This window comes from Narcine bancroftii, chromosome 6 (genome assembly GCF_036971445.1).
Source record: "Narcine bancroftii isolate sNarBan1 chromosome 6, sNarBan1.hap1, whole genome shotgun sequence".
NCBI lineage: Eukaryota > Metazoa > Chordata > Chondrichthyes > Torpediniformes > Narcinidae > Narcine > Narcine bancroftii.
The window spans coordinates 176805910-176825572 of record NC_091474.1 but is presented as its reverse complement, the minus strand read 5'-3'; the positions used below and the strand labels follow the sequence as shown (position 1 = coordinate 176825572).

Sequence of the window (19663 nt, the reverse complement as noted above, 5' to 3'; positions counted from 1 at the left end):
GTTGAGTATGGTGCACTTCATCTAATTTGCTCTCATGGTTGATAGCCTGTCAACACTCGAGGGTAGGTTGTCCTACATTGCTTTGTTGACAAGGTGTCTTGCCTAACAGGATTGTAAACTTGGGGGTTGCTGTTTGAAAATTAGCTGTAATGTTTTCCTACAAAGCAATATCTACAAGTGAATTCAAATCCATTTCATTAGCTGTGAACTGAAAAGTTATTTCTTTTGATAACATATTGTTTAGTATTCCATTGAGTGAAGCCATTGCTGGCTTACTTATGGGAGACATGGTTTGTTTAAGTATCTTAAAAGCAACAAAATGCAAAATTGAATATCTACAAGCCTAACATGACTTCGTCAATTTACTAGTAAGTCATCATTACGTATATATTTAAAACTAATTAAATGCCACTTATTCAGGATTAAACAGGATATAATATTCAAGCAAATAATCAAGATTTATTTTCCTTTTTGGCTGTTGAAATGGCTGTTTAAGAAATACCAGCTGTAGCTTTTTTTTCCTTTTTGTTATATTAGGTGTTGGAGCAAATGGGTTTAGCCAAGAGACAGCAATAAAGTTGAATCTGTCACTAAAATGACATTAGTGGTTGCTGAGTGGAGAAATGGCCTGGTGAAATTCTGTTATGGTATCAATAGGTCAAATTTCCTAAACTTCCTGTTCTCTGACACTCAAAGAAAGGATTTATTAATCATCCAGTGGTTATGCTGCTAAGTACTGGAGAAACTCAGCAGATCATGCGGCATCCATAGAAAATAAAAGGCAGTGGACATTTTGGGGCCTGGGTTCTTCTTCAGGATTTACTTCTTATGGCTACTGCAGGATGTGCTGAGTTCCTGCAGATCCCAGCATCTGGAGATTTTTGTGTTTACCTCTTTATGGTGTGAAGTTCACTTTTCTCAGACTAAAGTGGCCTTCAGTTTGAAACTAGATAGAAATATAGGTAAGCCAGAGATAGAATAACTAAACCTCACTGATGAGTGAAGCTCAATAGAAACCTCAAAAACCTTTTCACCATGTAAACTCTGGGCATTTGGTATGCCATCAAAAACTTTAAAGCAAAGTATACATACTTGAGGGACTGAAAATGACTTGTTTGAATTAAGGATGATTCATTGCTTTAATTATTGACTACAGACTTGTGTTCCTAGGTAAGCCCTTCCATTTTTTTTAAAGTGTTGCGTCATTGATAATTTCACTCCTTGTAAGAAAAGTTGCCTGAACACAGCTTTTATCTTCAAGTGATATGGAACAAATATTACATCTCAAAATTTGAGCAGAATAAAACTAGTTATTTACTAATTTCTCTATTAAGTCAAGGCTCTGTGCAATTCTCTGTGTTGAGAAGACTCGTTAATGGTGACATGCTCCAGAACTAAACAGCTGACTTATTTAATGAGGTCAAAGTGTACACGTTTCACAAGTGCAAGCCATTAATGCAGAACAAATGCTGCTCTAGTAAACACTGCTTAATGCAGCATTGTAAACAGAAGGCCTGCTGCAGTCACAACCCCATCTAAAGACACTATGTTGTTAATTAATAGAATTCTTTACATTTACAACAGATATTGACATTGATCTGGATTTTTTCCTCAGAGTTGGGTCTGATAAGAAATTTTCCCTACTGTTGTTTTCTCATCTTAACACCAGGAAGTAAACAGAAATTTTTATTTCCATTTTGAGGGAAAAAAAATGCGTTATGAAGGTGCTGACTGCTTATCATGAATCATGATGGCAGCAACTAATTTAAAATTAAGGAAAAGTTTCAGTGCAAAGTGGAAGCTAGTATAACTGGATTGAAACCCCTTCAACCTCCATTATTCACCTGTGATAATTAATGTAATATTCATTTAAATTGCTTTCAGCCCGAGGCTTCAAATAATTAAATGGATGATTAACTCAATATTTAATGCATGGAAACCAAACATTTGTGGTGAGGAACCACACGATTAATTAATATTACTGTAAGACATTATTGATCACATCCTCATTTAAAAATCTTGAACTGTGGACAAACCAAGTCTTAGAAGAATGGGCTATGTCACATTCCCTTGTTCACTTTCCTTCCATTGTAGTTGGTATTCTGAATACCCTGCACCATTTTATACACGTACAAGCTCAATGTGAATATTCTGCCCAATGCACATACACAGAGGAATGCTTTCATTACAGAGTTTATGTCAAAAGAGAAAAGCATATTAACGTGGAATAAAGACAAGCTGAGGAGCCTCTGAATTATGATAATCAAAATGAGTTTACTGTCATATACATCTTCAACAAAATTTTTACTTACTATAGCCAAAAGATACTTCATCTATAAAACAATTACATTAACATACATAATTGAATTAACAAAATTTATTGCCTCTTTTAAATTCAATTACATTTGCTATTGCAGCTGGTTTCTTTAATGAAGTATCTGTTCAGCTAGAGCTAATAACATATGAATCTCCCCGGCTAATCAAAAACAATGCATTTGACCTGAACTAAGGTATCAGTGTCAAACTGAAGAAACACAAAAGTTCAAAATCAAGTCAAGTTCAAACTGCAGGTGCTGAAATCTTGAGAGGGCAAGGGGAAGATGGAGGGATTCAGTGGGTCAGGCAGAATTCATGGATAGAAATAGTCAGTCAAAGTTTGGGTGGAGGCCCTAAGTCAAATCTCTTGACCGATAAAAAAAATTTCCGTATGCCTTTCAAACTATGTCATCTACTTGTGTTGCCACGTTCAAGGATCTATGGATCTGTGAAGTCCTTCTGTTCCTCAGAACCCCCAAAGACCTTACCATTCATAGCATATGTCCTACCCTAATTAGTGTTCCAAAAATGCATCACTTTACAATTATCTGGATTAAACTCTATCAGCTATTATTCAGCCATTTCACCAAATATCAATATCTATCTGCAGCCTACAATTACCTTCTGTGCAATCAACAACTCCACCAACCCTTTGTGTCATTGGTAAACTTACTGATCCTGCCTCCCACATCCATACCCAAATAATTCATATAGATTACAAACAACAAGGGTCCCAGCCCCAATCCTTGTTGGACATTATTTGTCATAGATATCCAATCATAAAGCCAACACTGTCTCTTATTGCCAAGCCTATTTTGGATCGAGTTCACCAACTCAGTCTGGGTCACCTGGGACCTAACCTTTGGCATCTGTCTTCCATTTGGGACTTTATTAAATAAAGTCTTTTCCAAAGTCCATATAAATGAACTCATCAATACACTTTTTATATCCTCTTAAAATAATTCAGTCCAATTAATCTGCCATCATGGCTGTCTCAGATCAGTCCATTCCTTTCCAAGCAATTAGTAATCCTCTTCCTCAGATTTTTTTCCCATAACTTCCCTACCTCTGATGTTGGGCTCACCAGACTTTCCCTGCTTCCCATCTTGAAAAGTGGGACCACATTTGCTGACCTCCAAATATCCAATGATTTACTTGTGGCTAACAAAAAATAAAATCCCAGCCAGAGTCCCTGATCACGTTGGAGGTTTGGATTTAGACCTCGGATTGCCGATGAATCAAACAAGGTCTGTGCGGCTGTAGCGACAGTGGGATGGCTGGAGGTGAATGTGCGGACACTCAGTGTCTCTGAGGGAACTCTCTTTTGCTTCTCTTTCTCGTGTTGTTGTGAGGGCTCGGGCTATACTCATGGCAACTCTTTCTTTGCCTTACAGGAGACAAAAGTTAACGTATATCATGTATGTCACATGTTTAATGTATTATTTCATGACAGTAAAAAAAAATGAAACCTTGCACAATCTCTTCTCTTGTCTTCTATAGCAACCTGAGATTTTTTTTAAAAAAAACCTTTCCAGTCCTGGGCATTTATCCACATTTAAACTTAAAAAATACTAGCATCTATTCTTTCACTGAATCCTCCATCTTCAAAGTCTGTGAATACTGAAGAGAAGTATTCATTCAGGCCCTCTTCTGACTCTATGTGCAGATTGCCCCTGTTGTCTTTAATGAGACCAAATTTTACTTGGTTAGTTTTTTGCCCATAATATGATTGTAGAATGTCTTTGGATTTATTTTAATCTTGTCTGCTGAAGATTTCTCATGAACCTTCTTATCTTTTTTTTTAAGTCCCTTGATTGCTAGGATGTAGTGTTTTAAAATACAGAGGTCTTGCTGCAATTGTAGAGTGTATTGACGAAGCTACATGTAAAGTAACTATATGTAGATTTGTTTCACTTTAAATGCAGTGTTCAACTGAACCCTGTATTCTTTCTTGGGTTGAAAGGACCACAGTGCAGCATCCTTCCATTACTGGGCATTGACGGGCTGAGTCTGAGGAAAGACTCCTCAAACAATAGAAGGGGGAAGTAATGACAAGGTGCACAGTGGTGGTGTAAATAGGGAGAGTATGTAAAAATGCAACAATGATGGGAATGTATGGACTTGACACTCAGAATGATTTTCTTTTTGTAAATTATTTATTAAGAATAAAGTCTTTTTTGGGGTGATTTCAAATATATCAAGACACTATTCTGAAAAAGATTATAAGCATTCTGGTACCTTGACCAATATTTATCCCCTCTCGACATTTAAAAAATGATATTATTTGGTCATTGCCTCTTTATGGATTATGGATGGTTATGCATATATTGGATTATCTGCATGACAAAAGAAGTTTCTAATTGGACATAAAGTGGGTTAGGATAAGATGAATGGTGCAATAGAACATAGCAATCGTTACCGGCAAGAATTGTCCTCCCTCAAAATCCTCATGTTATTTTTATCAAAAATTAACTGAATAGTGACCAGGATAGGATATTAAACCTACTATCATTTCTGTTAATACTGTAAGTTCTTGCTTGGATCTGATATTTAAACTCAATTAGGGAACATATACTTCAATAAACATGGCAGTCAAATGCAGCACTGGTATTCTGCTACTCTATTCTTTCTCTTTTTACCTTATTGGCTATGGATCTTATTGATCAAATTAAATATCTGACATTAATAAAGCCACACAATTTAAAAAAAACACAAGTTGGTTGGCAAATGTGGTGCTCAACTTGAAATTGAGACAATTGAATTGCATACTTTAGTGTTGGTAGAAAGACAATTTACTGGATGAAGCTTCATGAATATTGAAACAATCAAATATTACTACTTTCAACATTATTAATATGCCTAAAAATAGGTTGTTATTTCTTTTGCAGGATCAAATAGAAATAAAGGGCTTTTATCATGGCACTCAGTAAAAGTGATTAACACTTAAATTTATAAGGTTCAAACTATTTATTTTGTGACATCAAAATATAAAATAAAATTGTTGATCCCTCTAGTGAGGAAGTGCGTAAAGAAGCAAATTGACTGGCCATATTCCCTTAGTTTCTTTAACACTTAAAAGTCTTTAGACTAACAGCTTAATTTGATGATTTTTTTTTAATTTGAAAGTGGCACTCGGAAATCAATCTTCAAAATGGTACTGGGATTTACCAACTGAATCAAACATCCCAATTAAGTTCATATAATACAGAGGTTTTAGGCTAATTCAAGACGGGTTAACAATTGAACATATCTCATCTAGATAAGTAAACTTTACTGAGTGTGTCTCACTTTCTGACTCAAACTGAAATATTAAAGATGTTAGTAAAAACACAATACTGGAGAAGCTCAGCATGTCAAACTTTATATAGCAAAGCTTAATACATAACTAATGTTTTAGGCTTGAGTCCTTCATCGAGGTATGGAAAATGTCAGCAGGCATCTGAACAAAATGGTGGGGGAGGGGCATGGGGAGGAGCACGGTACCAAAGACAGGTAATAGGTGGATAAGGGATGGAGGGCACATCAGCAAGCAATGGGAGGAAGGATGGCTCTGTGAATGGAAAGGGAAGGGGGTGGAGAGCTGGAGGAAAGAAGACAAAGGGAAAAGGAAGGGAGGGTGAATGGAGAGAAGGCTAAAAGAAATCAGAGAGGTCGATGTTACATTTACCACAAGACTCAGATGGAAAATCAAGTGTTGTTCCTCCAATTTATAGGTGGTCTTGGCAGGATTGTACATGAGGCCATGGACAGATATAAATATGGGAGTGAGTCGCAGGATTAAAATGGTTGGCCACTGCAGGGTTCGTATTACCATGAGCCCATCTAGGGCACATACCTTAGAGGGGCACTGTTGAAGAGAGAAAATTGTGTCCCACAGTTCAGGTAGGCCGAGGGGAGAGCTCGGAGTCAGCATCAGGAGCTCTGGTGTGTGCCTGTAGGCCAACTGCTGAGGGGAGGGTTTGGAATCAGGCATTGGGAGCTCTGGTCACCAGAGCCAGGAGCTCCTGATGCCCAATTCTGAACCCTCCCCTTTGCCTACAGCCTACACCAGAGCTCCCAATGCCAAAGTCCTAACGCAGAACCCTCCTCTGGCCCCCTCGGCCTACCGCACATGCACACCAGAGTCTGTGTGCGGTAGTAGGCTGATGGGAGTGTTTTGAGTTGGCTTCAGGAGCTCTGGTGTGTGTCTGTAGGCTGACTGGCGAAGGGAGTCTTATGTAAACCTAAATGTCTACTTATTGTTTGAACAAGTGGCATATTTACATTTATTGCTCCAATAGTTCTAGCGTTGTTTTGAGCAGTTTATTAACATTTCATCAAGAAAAGTCAGTCATTCCCTGATTATCCTCTTTTTAGAGGATCATAATTCAGGAGAAGAGGAACCAAGTAAATTTGAGACCAAGATGGTCCAGGGTAACTCTTGTGGTAAGGATAGATCAGGACAGGTACGAGCTGGTTTCTAATAGCAGAATAACTATCAATATTCATAGATGAGAGATAAAATATATATAAATTCTTAAAAGAAATTGACTCAGCAATTAGTCCATACTATTTTTTGTTATTATATTAATGATTTTGTTCATCGTAGTTATCAAAGTTTCCCAAAAGGAGATCTTCAAAAGACAGACTAAACGAAAAACATTCTTGAATTTCCATGTGTAAAGGCTAAAATTATATGGTTAGATTTTGCTCCAGGTTATCCATCAATGTATTGCAAGTTCTCGCAATTGTATAATATGGAGATACTATCCTTCCAGGCAGTTCTTAAAGAGAACACGCAGTCAGCTTTATTATTGCTACAGTTGATGCTGTTCACTGTCTGCGTCAATTTCCTCTTGAATTTCAAAGATGTGGGCAGGTTGATTATTGGCCATTGCTGTAGTGTGCAAGTGAGTTGTAGAATCTGGGGGGAAATGATAGAAATGTGGGAAAATAAAAAAAAGGGAATAGCATAGATTTATAAAAACTGGGGCCCAAAATTGCGGTAAGGGAGGACACGTTGGTGCACATGTGGCACTGGGGACATTGCCGGGGGGTGTGATGGGTGAGGATGGGTCTTCAAATCAGCCTCAATTACATTAACAAGTAGTTTTTTGAAGATGAACCAAGAAAGAAAAATGGCAGTTCTGCCAGAGCAGCTGCTGGTGCGGTCCCACGGAAAGTGGCGAGATGAAACATAGCAATCCTCCGCAGGGTTCCACCATTCAGCCCAACTACCAATGGCTTCATGCAGCCTTTAGATCTAGATTTCAAATAGGTTATCAGAGTAAATATATGACGTCACATTCAACCCTGAGATTCTTTGTACTACAGGCAAGGCAGAATTAGTACAAAAATAAAAATCTACTCAACATGTAAACAAATAAAGAAATGTAAACAAACTAGCTGTCCAAAACAGAGAGAGAAAAAAGCTCAGAGTGGTGGCTGAGTAGAATGACCTCCTGGAAGAGATAGTTGCACCAAAGTCAACTTTGTCATTTAAGGATTGGAGGGGATTGGAGGGTTATGGGCAAAATGCAGGTAGGTGGTACTAGATCATTTAGATCGTTATGGACTAGAGGGGCTGAGATGGCCTGTTTCCGTACTGTAATTGTTATATGGTTTATATGCTTAAATTAAGTGCAAAAGTAAGGGTCCTTAAATGAGTCTCATGGTGGAGGGTTAGCAGCTGTTCCTCAACCTGGTGATGTGAGTCTTGTGGTAAATGTACCTCTTCCCTGATAGTAACAGTGAAAACAGAGCATGTCCTGGGTGGTGTGGATCCTTGATATGTGCTGATGCTTACTGATGGCAGTGTTCTCTGTGGAAGTGTTCAAAGGTGGGGAGGGATTTGCCTGTGATGTCCTGGCCTATGTCCATAACCTTTTGCAGGGCTTTCCACTCAAGATTATTGGTGTCCCCATACCAGTCTGTGATGCATCTAGTCAGCACACATTCCACAGATATCTGTAGAAATTTGCTGGGGTTTCAGATGTCATACCAAACCTCCGCAAACTCCCTCCTGTACGCTAACTCATCATCTCTTTTTTATACCATCCACTACTGTGGTATCATCAGTGAATTTGTATATTGTGTTGTTGTCATATAAGAACACAGCCATGATGCATCAATACTGATGGACATTATGAAGGAGATGTCCTTGCCAATCCTCACTGATTGTTGTCTGGAGGTGAGTAAATCCACAATCCAATTATGCAGTTGGGTGTCGAGTCCCAGATCTTGAGGTTTGTTGATCAATTTTGAGGGGATTATGGTGTAAAATACTGAACTGTAGTTGATAAACAGTATCAATATATGCATCTTTGCTGTCCCACTGTTCCAGGGCCTTGTGTAGAACAGATGAGATGAAATTCGCCATAGACCTGTTACTACAATAGGCAAATTGGAATGGATCCATGTTGTCACTCAGACAGGAGCTGATGTGCTTCAGCACGAGCAGTTCAAAACACTTCATCATTGTTGATGTCAGTGGTACTGATCGATAGTCATTTAGTTAGGTTACCACACTCTTTCTGGGTGCTGTCTGACACCTGTTTGAAACAGGTGGGTACCATGCCCTGCCAGAGTGAGATGTTGAAGATATCCGTAAATACATTGGCAATGTGTGAATACATAAATGGCCTGTTAAAAGAGCCGATAGTGGTTTATTTTAAAATCCTGTGATCACAGCGTCTTGTCCCAAGAGGACAACACCTGTGCTTGGCTGCAGCCTTGAGGGGTTGTGTAATGATATGGATTGTATATAGTCATTCGCTGGTAAAGGCATGGGCTGGCCCACCCCCTGATGACACTCTCTCCTGGACTCCTCCCCTGTGGCCTAGGCCATAAAGGTCGAGCCACCTCTCCCTTCCCTAGCTTGGATCCGGACCAGCTCAAGTCTTCTGTACATTAAAGCCTATCATTCCCCTCAGTCTTTATCCTTGTGGTTATTGGGGCAACTGGTAGTGCCCATCAGTTTAAAGACTCCGGGGGAGTGGAGGACTGGCACAGGGTTAGTGGCGTATCTAGGATAATAGCTCCAATGGCATGCACGAAGATTGTGCCCCCCATTGAAAAAAAAAACAAATAAAGTTGCCAGTGGGCGATTTCCATGCACAATTTGGCAAGTTTTGAAGATTGGCCACTGGAAATTCTGAGCACTCATGAGTTGGGGGTTTGGGCGACTTTTAAGGGTATATGCACTTTTAGGGTATATGTACTCCTTGATGAAACTATGATGTCGCTGAACAGAACCACGAGCCTGCTGATTTAAAAAGGAATCTATATCCTTGATGGGGTTTAATTCCAGGAGGGGGTGGGGAGCATGCATTTAATCTTAGACACCAATCACCCAGCACCTGAGGAGTGAGGAGAGAGGGGGAAAGAGGTAAGGAGAGAAGGAAGAGGGGGAAAGAGGTAGGGAGAGAAGGGAGGGGGGAAAGAGGTAGGGAGAGAAGGGAGAGGGGGAAAGAGAGGGAGATAGGAGGGAGAGAGGAGTGAGGGGTGATTGAAGGGGAGAGAGAGGGAAGAGAGAGGGGGGAGAGAGGGGGAGGGGACAAGAGGGAAGGGGAGAGGAGAAAAGTGGGAGAAATGGGGAAAGGGGTGATTGAAGGGGAGAGAGAAGGAAGAGAGAGGGGAGAGAGAGGGGGAGGGGACAAGAGGGAAGGGGAAAGGAGAACAGTGGGAGAAATGGGGAAAGGGGTGAAAAAGAGGGATGAGAGAGGTCAGGGGAGAGGGGAGAGAGAGGGACAGGAGGGAAAAAGAGTGCATGCTGCACGCCAGGATGGACAGACCGGCTGTGCAAAATGTTGCAATCGGCTCACTCGTACTTGTCTGTCCTTCACTGTAAGATCTGCTCCTGGGATCTTTTCAACCCCCACTTCCTGGCCACAGCCCTCCCCTGTCTCCAAACCCTCCATCCCCATCCAATAGCCCCCAACATATCCACCAGGATGAAATCCAAGAGCGAAGGAGACATTTTTCAAAAAGTCTGGGTAAACATTTCTTGAACTTCTGAAATGTTGATTTCTCTGGATTTTCTGGGTGGTGCAGCAGGAGCAGGAACCTCAGACTCTCAGCAGCAGATGGAACATCGGGCTCCCAGCAGACGAAGAAGAAGAGGAGACTGCGATGGACCAGTGAGAGTCTCTGCAGCTGAAGAATACTCATGTGGTGGGGCTGTTGGTGACTCAAGGTGTGGAACCCATGCAGGTTGTTGGCTGCTGGCAAGTGCTGTCAAAGGACTTACACTAGGCTCCAAACTTCTGGAGAGTGGCTTGAGAATGGCTGAAGGGTACCAGGTATCAGAGCAGAGATGCGAGAGGGTGGCGAGGGCGCTGAAGGCTTCCTGATCATGTCGGAGGTTTGGATCTGGAGCTCGAGTTGCCAATGAATTGGATTGAAGTCTGTACAGCTGCAGAAGCTGCAGGAGCACTGGAGGAAAATCCACGGCAATTCAGTGACTCTGTGGTGACTCTCCTTTGCTTCACTTTCTCTGACTGTAAAGAGTGCCAGACAATTTCTGCTGATGGCGATTCTTTGTCTATCTTACATCAGACTAAAGTCAAATTTGTGTAATATTACACCTGCTTTATTACATGATAATAAATTAATCTTGCTCCTTGAAAATGTAAGAGCCCAGATAGAGTCTTGCCTGAATGTTCACTCATTAAGTCTGTGATTTTTCAGATTGGCAGAGTCAACTTTTATCTCAGTCTCTTCAGTCATCAAAGCTTGAGCTCATCTGCAGAAAGAATGGGATGGATTTTACAAACTGAGAAAACTTCTGCACTGGATAATGATCTCACTTTCTATTTGAACAAAATACCATGGGAACTTGTCTGATCTGCACTTTCAATGAGCAAGACACTGTGTTAAAGACATAAATATGAGGTAAATCCCCACATTGACTTAACTCAGACATGAAGATTGACCATTTCATAAGAAACCAATGCCTAATTGGTAACCTAATGAGCTCAGAATAAAGAAAACAAAAAAGGTTCTCCACTTCTTATACATTTAATGGATATTTTCCTTATAAACTACAGCCAAATTAGTAGTAAATGAAGAATTTACTGCATATGCTTTTCATGTTGTATCATTTTTATTTTATTTTACCTAGCCTTTCTCTCAGCAGTAAATGATTTATTTCTTTTGTATGGTTCCTCACTGCACCCAGACATTTCATTGTGGTCCTGGCCACAAATCTGCCTCTGCATTGTTAAACAATCTTTAGCTTCCTGTGAAAATGAAATTCAGTAACTTTTCCTTGAGATAAATATTGTGCAAAAGTGTGAAATCCATGCTTTGTTTCCCTTATTCAAAGTAAATTCAGTCCACACATAAGTTTAGGAACTAGCTCTGAAGGAGTCTAAGCCAGTTATGTTGGTTATTTTATTTCACTGTAATCCACAAGCCAGAATCTCTCTCTCTTTCTCTCCCCCCCCCCCCCACTGACTTTCTTTCTTGTTCCCTTTATCTCTTTCCCCATTCCCCCCTCTCTCTCCCTCATGTGCTCTTTTGTTTTTGATTCTCTCAGGGCATTCTGGAATAGCACACTTTAGCTCATTTTCTGAGTAGATGTGTCGCCAATCAGCCCTGTTAATGTAGATCAAACAGTGAGAAACTGGAGAGTCTAATTGGGTCAGGCAGCAACCATAGAGAGAAATGGACAGTCAATGTTTGGACTGGTACATTTTACATGACTAAGATGGGAAGGGGAAATAGCAAGCATGAAATGGAAGTGAAAGGACTTGGGAGGGTCAAGATGTAATAGGATTCAGGACAGATGAAGGTGGGAGAAGTGAGACAGACAGGGGAAGATGGGTTGAGACTACAGTGGGGAGTAGGGTGGTTGAATGGTTTAAGAGAATGGGAATGGATGGACAGATGGAAACAGTATATCAGGCTGGGGGGGGGGGGGGGGGGGTTACCTGAAATTGGAAAATGCAATCTTTTACTTGTGGGAAAAAGTCATACTTGTGTTGGTTCAGGAAGAGTGTGAGCCTTTACCATTATGATGTTATGTCTTAAATGCCATGCTAGTTTTATAGTTATGCTACTGTACATATGCCCATTCTTGAGTGCAACTTAATTATGGTTATTTTGATTTACCTGAGGCTGTCAGGTGTTATCAGGTTTAAAAGGCATTGGATCCAAAATCTTTTATTGCTGCATCTTTTCTTAATCTTGAGATAATTGGAAATCAAAGTTTTTTTTTATATCTAATATACTGAAGTTGATAAAGATTCTGAGTTTATTGTCATATGCATTGTACTACGTACATATGCACCAAAATTCTTTGTTCAACCAGAGCTCACCCCTTGTGTTGATTTTTTCAATCATTTAGCGAGGATCATTTAAGATCACTGCATTTTCAGCCACAACTGTGGTATGAGAAGTGTCTACCTGTCTGTGTTGCAGACAGGGACTGCTTCACTGGTTTTGAAAGGAACTGTGATATCTATTAATCGTAATTTTTAACACAAGTGATAAGAGAACAATTTATTCTGCTTATGCGTCAGTTCTACTCAGTGGCTATGTGCATTAACATTCACAGACAGTGCACTTACAATTTTCTGACGCAAAGTCTGCTGGGCAGGCCTCAGTGGTGGTCATTCTCGTCATTTGCATTTTCTACCTTTTATCAAAATATAAATCTACATGTAAAATAATAAATTTAAGGGATAGTCTTGACCCCAACCACATCACACTCTCTCCCTACCCCCACCAACACATGGAGTTGCAAGCAGAGTCACAGACTCTGAACACTCCCAGGGTCTCGTACAGTCAATTACTCAGCAATCCAAGTGAACTGCAAAGACAAAACCCAGTCTGGATCCCTGCCAGTAGAGGTCTGCTGCCATCAGAAAGGCCAGATTTCTTGCTATGATATATACACATAATTATATCATTTTTACTATTCTCTTGCCTTTTCAACATTTTCACAGCCTTTCATTCCTGAAATTTTGCAGTGTATGAGCGGAACATATTTCATGACGGCCCAATGGCATTTGTAGCCCCAATCATTGGAGCATTATTTTTATGAGTTGGAGCTTTATAGTTGTGGAGAGTTGAGGTTGAATCTGTTCTCATCCACTGTCCATGTAGATTTCAAGCCTTCTGTTCCAATATCCAAATTTTCCCCACCTTTCTTCCAGAGACTCCGAAGTGATGATAGCCTACTCCAGCAACAGTAGTGAACCAGAGACAGATGGGGAGAGATTTGTTTGAAGCGTTTTAAGTGGACCAAGGTCCACGCAGTGCACTTGACAAAAGGCTCAATTTAAAAATCTGGCATCAACGGTTTGGCTGTCCAATCTAAAACATGCCCAGCATTCTTTTTTTTTTGGAATATTTTATTTACAAATTTTAAACCACAATAATAATTACAATTCACTAAATTCAAATATTATACATGTGGTATATAAGAATAAAAACCCCTTTCCCCCCCCACCCATCTACCTCCCCTCCCCTCAAAACACCTAGAAAGAAAAAAAACAAGCAAAAAAAAAGAGATTAAAGAAAGAAGGACCAGAAAATGCCAAGGGAATGAAGCATTTATATCATAAAGTCTATCACTGGAGGTTAGCAAGAAGTGAGCTCTTCAAAGAGTCTATCAAACATATAAGCCCAGCTTTCCTAGATGAGGAAGAACATTGTGGACAATAGATTCACTCCTGTCTGTTTTACATCCTTCTAGAATTGGATATTAGTATCATTAAGACCACTCGTTAATTCACCCCCCCCATCCCCATCACGTGCTCAACTCCAAACACCCCATTAACCCACTATCAATGTTCAAGTTGATTTACCCCTTCTCTAATTTACATCCGGCTCTAAAGGTTGTCATACCCAAAGGGTGGTAATGGATGAAACTCCTTCAGCTATACAAATGCTCTTTATGGCATGTATCTCCAATAGCCTCTGACAACCAAGTCCAACTCCTGGCCTTCATGTGTTACATAGTTTTTATGCCCAGCAGGGCTGTTCTCACTGACAGGAGAAGGGGCAAAGGCGGGCCCCTGGCACCTTGAAACCAGTTGCTCTGGGCAAATGGGCTCATTAACCACAATGGTAATTCATCTAGGAGAGAGGGCACTCCAATTTCAAACCTCCGCTGTCTTGTAGCTATGCCCACTCATGGGAAAGGCTTTGGGAGTAAGCCCCATGGAAAAATATAGAGCCGAAGTCAACTCCTGCAATACTGCTGGCACCAAACTGTTCTTCCTTTGGACCTGTTGTTAGCATGGAGAGAGGGGTCCCACTGCATGGGCAACAGTCAGATCTCCATATCAACTCTACCCTGGCTTGTGCCCTGGAGAGGCCACTATACCAGATACCCACGGTCGACCATGACCATCAGAGGCCACGACTTTACATCCATGAACACAGTATACCTGTCTCGATGTGAATGAGGGCTTCTTTTAAAAATAGTTCCAGGAAGAATCAGAGAAGTGCAGGTAAAGCAAAAAAAAAAGTAAATAAATGTGAACAAAATGATGATGTTTTCCACCAAGACTGAACCAGTTTGAAATCAAATAGCAAATTATGACAGAGGTTATATTCTAATGCAGGGTTTCCCAACCATGGGTGCGAGATAGCATTCCAGGGGGTGCGACATAGCATTTCAGTTTTTTAAATAAATCCATACTCCTTCAACTTGGATAATATGTCGGATGATGAAGAGCTGAAGGAAGATCTTATTGAACTGCGCACAAATCGTCTTCTTGAAATGCAGTTTGAAAGCAAAATTTTGGAACAATATTGGTGTTCGGCAATGGACATGTTTTCAAGACTTTGTGAAAAAGCACTAAATGTGCTCAACCCATTCTGCGAGTCTGGATTTAGTGCCCTTTTGTCAATCAAGACAAAACCTAGAAATCGCTTGAGTGCACAGGCAAACATGTGGATTGCCATCAGCAACAAAGCGCCACGTTTTGAAAAACTCTTCAGCAATAAACAGGATCAAAATAGTCACTAAATTTAAATTGGCTTATGAACACTTGAACATTAGTTCTTTAATTTTTTTAAGAAATTTCGTGCATGGATGAAAATTTAATTTTTTTTGTAGGGTTTATGCAACTTTTAATTTGTTGAAATATTTTTTTTATTTTCCATATGTTTCATTTTTGTTTATATATTATTTAAAAATTGATTATACAGATTTGTTTTGGTCACCTTCACCTTTATTCTTAAATAAATTACTACTTTAAGGGGTGCAAGAACATATTAAATATTTTTAGGGGTTCTAATGCAAGCAAGCAATCAGTTCATGTTGAGCAACATTATTATCAGGCCAATTGATCCATTAGATATCTTTTAGCAACACAAAATAATAGCTCAGTGAGCAGAAGCCTTCTGCTTCACTGGTCAGACTATCTTCAAATTCAGAGGTATTTTGACTAAATTACTCAAAAGCGCTCATGGCTGACTCCAGAAAGGAGCTTGAACACAAATTCTGGATTTATAGGAACCTGGTCGACTTCTCTGAAATGGTATTTCAGAGGAAAATGTGGTGCTCTCCTTGTTTTAAATGTAAATTAGAATCTCAGCACAGTAACAGGCCCGTCTGGCCCACGAACCCATGCCGCCCAAATACACCAATTACAATTATATTGACAAATACAACCCCCATATGTTTTGAAGGGAGGGAAGAAATTAGAGCACCCAGGGAAAACACTGCAGACCTGAGGAGGACGTACAAATTCCTTACAGACAGTGCCCTATTCGAACCTGAGTTGCTGGCGCTGTAACAGTGTTGTGCTGACTGCTACGGTAGCCTTGCCGCCCTATCTTTCATTAAAAGTGGTGAGCTTCTCAAATGCAGAATAAATTGATATGCCTTGGGGTTAGTTTTTAGTATAACATGGATACAACTGAAAATTTTTGTTTTGAATAGCCAAGCAGCAACAACAGCCATTTAATATAGCAAAATTTTTCAAGGCGCCTGACAAGTACATTATCAAACATAATATGTGGTGAACCAGAAAAGGAGATTTTTGTGAAAATAGTAGATTTTAAGAAAATAGAAGGCAGAACTTAAGGCTTTGGTAACAGAAAGCATGGGAGGGTCAAATGTGGATTGATTGCACTTAAGAATGAGAGAAGCTCGGAATTAGAAGGTCACAGATACCTTAGAAGATTATAGTACTGAAGGCGATTACAGAGGCAAGATCATGGAAGGATTTGAAACATGGCTTAGACTTTATATCAAGATGTGTCGAACTGGGAACAAATACAAATTAGAGATCACAGAGGAAATGGATGAATGGGATTTGATCAGCAGAAGTCTGAGTCACCTCAAGTTTACTGAGAAAATAAGGTCCATCATGAATGTCTCAGAGTCAGATGTAAAGATCACAGAGGCATGAGTGAGTATTTCAGTTACAGATGAGCAGAATCAGGCAATGTTATAGAGATAAGCATACAGTAGAGAGTCCAAAAATCTGGATGCCAGAAATTCAAACCATCTGAGAATCCAGATTTTTAGAAAACTCGATTTTTAAAAAAAAATAGTGGGCTTTTGTGTGCGTGTACGCAGGCAGAAGCATCACAGATGCTCAGCAGCACTTTTCTTTTTCTTTAAAACTGCTTGTTTTGATAAATGAAGCATGCTGTAAATGTTAATGAATAAAGGATCAGCATTTACCTGTACATTTCTTCTTTATTCCTCCTAAAATTTGAGTTTTAAAAGTACTGTCCAAGAATCTGGAAAATCTAAAAAATCCAAACCGTCCCGATCCCCCAAGCAGGTCCAGATTTTCGGACTTCCACTGCACTATTTTAGTGATGACAAGATTATCCAGTCCAAAGCTCATTTCAAGTCAAATATGACTTGGCAGTTTGGTTTGTGTTCAGACAGTTAATAGAAAGAGGGAATCTGATTTTTTTTTTACATTTATACGTTAAAAAAATTCCTGTGGGGGTCGACATGGCCTGTTTCCATGCCGTAAACAGTTATATGGTTATATGGAAGCAAGAAGTGAAGGAAGGTATCCACAACTCCACAGCCCAGTCATTTAAATCCTCATCGTTTCTGCTCCCCCATTGCTACTGCAACTACTTTCAGAATTCACACTCAGGATATTGCTCAAAGCAACTTGCCCAAGGACAGCACATGTGAAAGTGTAACAGATACGAGCAGCTTATGCAATGATTACTTGTTTTGTCATCTGACTGATGCCTTACAACTTAGGAGCATACTATTGTTGGCACTTCTGATTATGGATCAGGAAACAATGTTATCATAGCTTCTACCTCTGACATTCTTAAATCATAACAAGGCCACCCTAACAAGGAAGATCTTGGAGTTATTTTGATATGTGTATATAGATTTGTAATGATACTATTCTCAGTGGCAATCGTGGTGTAGCAGTTAGGGTCTTCAAGATTCAATTGTCTGCTTTAAATGAACAAACAAACAAATGATTTAGGAGCTGGAGTAGACCATCATTTTAAAAAAAATCAGGGTTGATCTGATTGTATCCTCTGATCAGCATTCCCATTTATCTTTGCTGATGAACTACCTATTTAGTTCTGCATTCAAAAACATCAAAGATTCTGTTTCAACCAACAGCCCTATAAAGAATGGAATGACAAAAACACACTCTCCAGGGAAAAAAAAGTAACCAGTCCTTGGGCAAGTTGCTTTTATACCAGCACTACCTGATTGTTAAGCTGTGACCTCAAACCCACAGCCTGGTCTGAGATACTCCCACAAGAAGAAACATCCTCTCCACATCCACTCTGTCAAGAAATTTCAAAATATATTTTAAAAAAATTTAATGATACAGCATGATAGAAGGCTCTTCCGGTCCATGAAAACAATGATGACCAATTATACCCAATTTATCTACCATGTTTCATTCATCCTTTCTCACTATTCTAAGCTCCATGGATATAAAACTATCCTGTTAAATCTTTCCTCATAAGACAACCTGCCTAATTCATACTCAGGTAAACTTTCTCCAAACTATGTCCAATGCATTCATATACTTCCTGAAATAAAGAGAAGCATTTCTTAACTTCAAATTTGGTCTCACCAATGTTCCACGTAACCGAAGCATAATCTCACTACATTTGTCCTCAATTCCCTCAGTACTAAATGAAACATTCTGTTATATTTCCTAATTATATTGTGCATTGCATACTAGCTTTTTTGCAAAATATGCTCTTGGCACCTCAGTCCCTCTGTATCTAAGACACTATGCTTATCAGTATCCAGCTAAAAATAGTCTCTTTTCCCGATCAGAGTGGACATTTTCACATTTTTCACACATTTGATTCTATTTGCTAGATCTCTGACCCTCCAGCTTTGAAGCTTCCATCTGCCCTCTTCTCCCAAGACCAACATTTTAGCTCCACAATGACCTTCGATGTGGCCCTTGACTTTGTGCATCAAGGAAATGAATAATGGCTGTCTTCTGACAGATCTCTGTTAGAAACTGTAAGACAAACTTTTCCTGGTAGTCCTTCTGATTATCAGGCGTAAAATTGACAGGACATCAGAAAAAAAAAACGCAGCAAATATGAACATTGAAGAACAGATAAACACCATTCTGCTCATCTGCCAAATATCTCTAATGGCTTGAAGATCAAATATATCAATCTAACAGCTGAAATAGTGTAAAAGAGTTTTTTTTTTTCGCTGTTTCTCTGAAGTTCCCACATCCTCCAGCAGAAGGTCTTAGGATATTTACCACTTTAAAGACACAAAGCAAATATTAGAGGTTGTTGACAGTTAAGACCATGGCATTGAGGATGGAATCAGAAAAGAATTGGAATTAGTTATAATTAGCTCCAGAGATTTACTGTCACCTGAATAATAATTAAGGTATTTCTAGAATAGGCATCTGAGGATGATCATCATTTGTTGAACTGCGTACAAGAGAGGGCGTAATCCTTCTAATGGGAGAGAATGCAAATAACATGAAAATAAAAACAAGTGAAGAAAATGAGAAGCAAACTGGGTAAGATGAAATCCAGCGATGGTGATCTGAAACTGGTCCCACCTATCAGCACAATGAATGCAGTGAACTCATTATGACGGCGCACTGAGTCAAGGCCACAAATTGTAAATAAGACAGATAATTTCAAAAGAACTTGATCTGAACTGAAAACAAAAACTTGAGATGCTAAAGCATTGGCAAGGGAATTCACACACAAAAAATATTTTATCAGCAGAAGGAAAACAGAAATTATTCAGGTACATTTCTCGTCCTATTAGCTGCTAGTGTATTAATGTAGTGTGTACAAACAAAACAAAAATTACATTCTGTTTCCATGGTTATTGTGTCCTTGTAGTGTGCTCTGTAGCAGCGCAGAACTTTGAGCAGTTTTTTTTTTAAATTCTTGCAAGCAAGACACT

General features: G+C 39.6%; 1 long non-coding RNA gene across 1 annotated transcript; it reads right to left on the bottom strand.

The window, feature by feature from the left end:
• Positions 1-1933: 1933 nt before the first annotated feature.
• LOC138736782 (uncharacterized) lies at positions 1934-19249 on the bottom strand. The gene is made up of 3 exons (XR_011340562.1): positions 19114-19249; positions 12867-12934; positions 1934-11038 (listed from the first exon to the last, which is right to left on the bottom strand). It is a non-coding gene; the product is annotated as an uncharacterized lncRNA (long non-coding RNA).
• Between the last annotated feature and the right edge of the window lie 414 nt (positions 19250-19663).